Source organism: Corvus kubaryi, unplaced genomic scaffold, assembly GCF_017639235.1.
Source record: "Corvus kubaryi isolate FWS band 111438036 unplaced genomic scaffold, C.kubaryi_AGA036_p1.0 37260, whole genome shotgun sequence".
Lineage (NCBI taxonomy): Eukaryota > Metazoa > Chordata > Aves > Passeriformes > Corvidae > Corvus > Corvus kubaryi.
In genome coordinates, this window is record NW_024581077.1 from 5,617,924 (window position 1) to 5,625,481 (window position 7,558).

The 7,558-nt window shown below is 38.8% G+C and overlaps 1 protein-coding gene across 1 annotated transcript in view; it reads left to right on the forward strand.

The window, feature by feature from the left end:
- Positions 1–7,558, forward strand: part of TENM4 (teneurin transmembrane protein 4) — a 928,417-nt gene that overhangs the window by 274,509 nt on the left and 646,350 nt on the right. The window lies entirely within an intron of this gene.

Consider the following 7,558-nt stretch of genomic DNA (forward strand, 5'->3'; position numbering starts at 1 on the left):
TGGCCCAAAGTTGAGAAATTTATTATTATGGATTGAATTATGCCTGGCATCATTAGAGATATTTTTTTCCTGTAAGACTTTTAAGATAGATAGAAGCTTTGAAAAGCCAACAGCCAAAAAATAGGAAAATTTGTTGTTAATTCTTCTTTAAAATCTTATATTTTTAGTGGTACTTGGTCTTATTATGCTGTTTATTTTTTACTTCAGTCCAAGTAGTCAGTGACTGAAAGTACTGAAAGAAGCAAAAAACCAGAAGAATTCTGCTGGAAAAGAAGAGTTTATTCAATGGGGGGAAAATAGGGACAAAAGTTGGTCCTTCCATGTGTTGGATGCACTCCAGAATTATTGTTGGAAGGAGAATGGGTCACTTCCTTAAGTCGAATGACAATGGAGCTAGAAAGCAGCATGATTAAATATGGTGATGTGGCAAGCTGTGTTGCTGGAGACTGAGTAAACACAAAATCAAAGCAAAGCTCTGGGAGGCCTTCTTAGAAAAATCCAGCGATTAAGAAAATTATTATCAGGAAAGAAGTACTGTCATTACATTACTCTTGAAAGATGGATCAGGAAGGGAGATGGGAGGTGTGTTCCTCTTAAATCAAATGTATTAAAAACAACAATCATTGTGAAATGTGGCTGAATACAGCCTTGTCTTCTAATACAAATGTGCAGACTTGTGGAAACTAAACTGAAAAGGCAGCAGGCTTGTTATTACTTAAATGAGTAAAAAGTTTTCATGAAACTGCCCTTAAAAGAGCATGGAACATAAAGGAACACACAGTGAAGATTTGCTCTGAGCTGGATTGGAGTGGGCAGCACTAATCTGTGTTTAAGTGCTGAGTTAGGGATGTTCACTGATCAGCTCTGTTACATGACTCTCAGGAGGCTGAAGCTGATCTCAGCTGGTTAATAGCCACATTAAAATTGGAATGTGGGCCATTGTAAAATGTTCTTCATTGTTTACCTCTAGCAAAACAAATGATGCCTCCTTTTCTCGATTTGCAAGTGATTTTTGATTATGACGAGTATCTGAGGCTGACAGAAGTGAGACTTTCTTGCATCAGGATTCATGTGGCAAAAGGTGAAGGCAGGCTGAGAAGGAAGTGTAAGGGCAATAGGGATTATTTTGAAGCACTGTTTGCAAAATTAGTATAAACAATAAGGCTTCTTATGACAGAAAGTGATGGCCTCTAGGGAATATTTTTCGGAGTGTGGTCCTATTTTACCCTGTTTGCCCTCACATGTTAACATGAAGATACCGTGTGAGATACCAGACTTCTTACTCTGTCTTTATGATAAATGAAAGTATTTCTCCCTCCTGCCTCTTTTGAGAATAATTTTATAGAAGTTAAATACTCCTAGAAAGAAGTATGCCTTTAGTCAGGATCTGGCCACGAGTTTGAAAATTGAATTATTGTAAAATATTGACATGCAACAGATATAATTGAAGTGTTAACATATTTACATGGGGTTGTGGGTTCTAGTGTTGTTGCAGTTTTCTGTAAGCACTACTTACACTAGGAACTGCATTTACAAAACAATTTGTTATTTTGACTTCTCTGACCAAAATAATTAATAAATGTCACTAGATTTTATCAGGGCCAAAGAAGAGTTCTGAAAATCGCCCTCTTCAGGTATTCAGGTCTGACCTGTGAATGTCAAGACATCCAGGTTCATCAGTGTTTTGAAAATGTAACCTTGTGTAATTCAAGTCATAGCTTTAAATTCCCACTTTTTATCACTCACTAAACTGCATCCCTTGTAGGAGAGACAGGATGTAGCAAGAATAAAGCTAAACGCTTCCACACTCCTCAAAAATTGTGAGAGAGAATTAAACTGAAATCAGTTGTTAGTTCGTTGAACCATAGGAAGACATTCAGCCTTAGGGCATTTTTTTGTCCCTGACTGTAGCCACATGAAATTTAAGTATCTTATCTAGCCAGAGGAGATAGAGACAGAAATGAAACTCCATAGGACAGTATCTCAGGTTGGACAGAGCTGGTTGTCTGTATGTAGCTATCTCTCTCCATTAGCCAGTTTGGATTAGATTATTTCTCTGATAAGTATTTCTGAAGACTTTGGATCTGTTGACTTGAGATGGTGCTGGGGGAGAACATAAACTACCAGGCATAAGATTTGTCTCCCCTAACTTCACATATCTGCAGTGTAGGTAACAGTACGTAAGCTGGTTGACTGGATCCCTCCAGAGTGAGTCGAGAAAATCAAGATAAGATTCATCTAACAGATTTCAAAAGTTTGTTTTAAGTGATTTTGCTTGTGGAGACATGTTTCCTCTACATGAAGTCAGAGGAGTACAAAAGGAGCTCATGTTGGCTAACTCAGATGAAGATATCTACACATTGTGGAAGTTTGTGTTTAGGCAAATACTCCTCCTCTGTAGCCACATCTATATTCTCTAGATAACAGACTACAATAGCCTCCCTACTTTTAAATGCAGAATTCAAATAACTTGCAAACTGTGCTTGTTTTGGTAGTTCAATAAAGCTGTTATCCCTTGTGTAAATGCTTTATCCTGTACTTTTAAATTCATGCTATTTGTTTGATAGATTGTGACATATCCTCGTACCTACAGCCTGTGTCTGTATCGAAGCACATGTGAGTGCACAATGCCCAACACACAAACCCAGCTGAGGTTTAACATACAAACAGTGTGAATGCTGCAGATCACCAGTTTGCAAAATGCAATGTAATCAGGGCATAATTTAGCAATGAGAAATATTTTGAGCACCTGTGGCCAGTGTCTGGGAGACATTTCTTCACTGCTTTCATGCCAGTCTGAATGCAGAAAAGTCTTGTACACAGCACAAAGTACAGAACAGGGAAACATTAGATCGTATTTTAATTCAGAATTGTTTTTTCCTGCCACTGTCCCAAGCTCCGGAGGTAAATCAAATGTCTAGAACATTTATATAAAATCATGCTTAGTTGTTCTGCTTGACAAAGTGGCCATGTAAACCAAGGCACTTGCTATTGCCAGCATAGCAACAGCAGAAAGCCACAAGAATGCCGTTTTCAGTGTAGTCTATAGAAAACCACTTTGGGGTGAACTTTTGGCTCCACAAAAGTGATCTAACCATTGCTGAGGTCAATGGGCCAAGTTTTCACCTTCTTTATCTCTTTCCCTGTCCCTGCAAATAGAGGACCCTAAATGAGTATGTTAATTAATGTTTCCTTTGGACTTTGGAGAGGCTGTGCCTCCAGAGGGCTCATTAACAGTGGCAAACATCAGAGCCATGTCCTCACTCCTCAGCCCTGGAGGCACAGCTTCTCTCCCTTCTTGTCCATCAGCTGCAGTCTTTCCACCATCATCTAGGTCACCTGGGTTGTTCAGCAGCAGTACTTCCATCTAATAAAATTCATTCTTCTGTGGCAGATATTAATCAAAATCCTCCCACCATCCCTATTTCAGACTTCAAATAAGTTTTAATCTGGTTTTTCTTCTTAATGCTCTAGTGGGAGGGAGGGATAAGATTAACGGGAAAACCCAAACTATGTGGAAAATGGGCACAAGAAAATAAAATTCTGTGGCAGGGGGTAATAATTACAGTAGTAAAATGTATTTCTAGATGAACTTCAATTTAAAGTATTAGACCTGGGCATTAATATACCCCTCTGCAGCCATGTTCCTGAATCCTGGGAGCAAGGCTGTTTGCAGGAGGTGCTCAGCAAGCCCTTAGCAGGAGCAAGGCTAGTGAGAGCTGTACAGTGTTCCAGCATTTCCCCCAGCACCTCCATCTCTTCTGATACCACAAAGGGTCTCATCGGGTATTTGAGCGAAAAGTGCTGGGTCGGAGATGACAAAGTAAAAGAGAAAGAAAGAGAGAAAGAGCTTGCCAAGCTCAAGGGAGCATACAAATATATTATAAACCTCTGGAACACTCAGTAATTAATCCTGAGCAAAGTCTCACTTTATATCTTTTTTTTTTTCTTGTGGAGAGAACAAGAAAACAAAGGCTTGGAATTCCCTCCCCCCAGTAAACACAGTCACTAAAGCAAAAAGGAGTTTATTTTAAACCTTGACATACATAAAGTTATCTGCTATTTACTCACATATCATAGAGTCACAGAAAGGTTTGGGTTGGAGTGGGCCTCACAGGCCGTGTATTTCCAACACCCTACCGTGGGCAGGGACACCTTCCACTAGACCAGGTTGCTCAAAGCCCTGTCCAACCTGGCCTTGGACACTTCCAGGGATGGAGCTGCCACAACTTCTCTGGGCAGCCTGTGCCAGTGCCTCACCGCCCTCACAGTTAGGAATTCTTCCTATTATCCAACCTGAACTGCACTGTTTCAGTTTGAAGCCATTCCCCCTTATCCTATTACTCTATGCCTTCATCAAAAGTCCCTCTCCCACTCTCTTGTATAGCTCCTGCTTCTCCTTTGAAGCCTTTCTTAAGAGACCAACTCGCCTCCTACTTTTTGTTTTCTCTCACATGGTGCTGTATGGGTTTTAGTGAGAATTTCTGCAGCAATCCAAAATACTGCTTGTCCTTGTTTCCCCATGCAGTTCAGTGTCCTGCAGTGGCTCTCGCTTTTAGCCACACATGCAGCAGGTGATGTCTGTATCAGCCTTTTGTGCTGCTGAACCACCTGGGCTGTCTTATTCTCTGTTCCCTGTCTTGAGCTTTGTCCTCTTCATTTAACTATGGAATGATAAAGCTGCAGGATGTGTCTTAATGCAGCTGCTCCCAAGGCAGATCAAGACAAGCCAATGTGGTTATGTGACACTGGGAAGTTTGTCAGCTGTGATGCAGCAGCGAGATAGCGGCATTCAGTGTCCCTGGGCTGGCACTGGCTCCTCTTCTCCAGGTCCATGCTGACTATCAGGAAATTCAGGCTTGGGAATTTAGTTCGTTTCGTAGATATTTGTCTTGTGCTGAAATATAGCAACCCCTTCCCCGGAACCGCCTCTGAATTTTCCTCCTGTGTTGTTTCTCAACAGCATGTTTGAAGACACGTGTATCTGCAGAAAAAGTTGCTGATAGTTTAGTCAAAAATACAGATAGAGGAGCAGCTCTGTGAAATGTCAGCACTCCCTCCTGAAAATAAGCTCCTCTTAACATCAGTCATGTTTATCATTTCCTTTACACTGGAAAAATGCTCTGAATTGGGTCCCTCTTATGTTCAGCAATGAGAATAAAACACAACCCTTGACCTGAAAAAAAGAAGATTTTTGCAGGCTGAATAACTAAAAGGCAAAAGAGGCAGAAATGAGCAGAAAAAGGAAGGTTTTCAAATGTCATGTTAGATTTACAACGCCAGTACCTCTCATTCTTGCTCAGTCTTTGTTGAATCTGCCTTCCTTTTGTTTGTCCAGGGGTATATTCCATTGCATACTCGGATGATTCAGGGTTTGGAGGGAAGGCTGAAATCTGTGGAGTTATTTTAAGACAAAAATTCACGATGGTTAATGGAAAAGGAGAATTGGGCTTCAGTTATTACTTAATTTTGTTCTTGAGATGGCCCTGCTGTATGTCTGTGCCAATGTCAGATTTGCTAAATAAAAGCCTCTACATCTGAAGTGATTTAAATAGAATAATGCCCAAAGAAATTTTAAACAGACCAAAACAAAGCAAAAAGCCCAAACCAGATTAAAATAACATAAATAAAATAAAATTGCGTAAGTAATAATAAATAAAATGAAATAAATATAAAATAAAATAAAATCAGTGCAGAACAGCCTATTATTACTACCCAACACTCAGAGCAGGAGAGACCATTCTTCTCTTCCACATCAAATTACCTGGTATCAATATAAACATAATGATATTCAGTATCCCATTAGAAATACTGAAACAAATACCTTTTTATTTTACTCACACAGCACGAATTTATAGATAAAGCTTGCTAATAACTAAAGATTTTTTTTCCTCTTAGTGATGTTAGCACTGAATATAATCATTAACTTCATTTTCAGGCAATGGAAAAATAAGTTGAGGATAAGCTGATGCATTGGTTCATTCAGAACTAAGCATACATAATGGTATTTATTGTTACTTGAGGTGTTACCATAGCTGATTTTTCTGGGAGATCCTGTAGTGTAATGATCCTGGGTTTACTGAGTTTATACCCTTTCACTCACCTTCCCAACTATAAAACATCTCCAATGACTCGCAGAGGGGTTTTTGTGCAGTATTTAGTATTATGTACTTGGGTATTTAGTGATGAGAAGCACTAATAAAAAAGGGATAATAGGAGCAGAACACAGGACTTCAATTCAAAGAATTTCAGAGAAAAAATGAAAAATATTGCCATTGATTGCTTCACAACTAATCCTTCAGGAAATATATGCAGTTGAAAAAAATTTAAATCACTGAGTTGAAAATACCACCTTATTAGATATGATTATGTCAGACTGAGAGTATTGGGGTTTTTTCTCACAATGATAGCATGGTCAGCCCTGTAAAATGTGCAGTATTGGTCAAAAAGTCTTTTCTACACCATGTAATGATGCGACTAATGATGCATCTTGACTCCACTAATTATTCAGGACAGAAAAATAAGGAATTGTCAAAAGTAAGAAGAAGAGCTGGAGTAATGTGTAATGCTTGCTTTTACCAAGCTTTTTAGGGATTAGGGATTGTCATTTTAGTTGTGTCTTTTTCTGAGTACGTTGGCTGTGCTGAATAAATAATAAAATAATTAAGAAGACCAAGCATCTAAAACATGAAGGAGAGCAGAAATAATGAGGAACAAAAAGGAGAGATTGTTTTGTTACTCAGTTACATTTATTACCTCATGGGAATTGTGATCTCTTAGAGGTTTCCTATATGAAAAGTAAATTTCATAAAAGTAAATCTTCAATTAGGCCACCAAAGAATTATTTTCCAAGTCCTGTGTATTCAGCTGAGTGAATGTTGGTCAAATTACATTTGTACCTAATGAGAGAGAAAGTTCATCATGTTTGAGAGAGAGCAGAGGATGTAGACTCCAAATCGTGATGGAAAAAGGAAGTTATGTTCTACCCCGCTTCGTACCCAGCCTTTATCACTGCACGATCTGAGTGCTTTCCAGTAGAGCATTAAGCACTGTGACGAACAGCTGTCACATCAAGAACTGTTCTCCCTGTCACTTTTCCCATCACCACTCCCCTTGAAAAGTGGGAGCACTTGATGTACAGGAGACAGTTTAATTTTGGTAAGTTTGGGGAGAGAGTGTTGTGAGTCGTTTTCTTTCTTTCTCTCTCTTTCTTTCTCTTTCTTTCTTCTCTTTCTTTCTTTTCTTTCTTTTCTTTCTTTTTCTTTCTTTTCTTTCTTTCTTTCTTTCTCTTTCTTTCTTTCTTTCTCTTTCTTTCTTTCTCTTTTTCTTTTTCTTTTTCTTTTTCTTTTTCTTTTTCTTTTTCTTTTTCTTCTTTTTCTTTTTCTTTCTTTCTTTTTCTTTTTCTTTTTCTTTCTTTCTTTTTCTTTCTTCCTTCCTTCCCTCCTTCCTTTTCCTTCTTTCTTTCCTTCCTTCCTTCCTTCCTTCCTTCCTTCCTTCCTTCCTTCCTTCCTTCCTTCCTTCCTTCCTTCCTTCCTTCCTTCCTTCCTTCCTTCCTTCC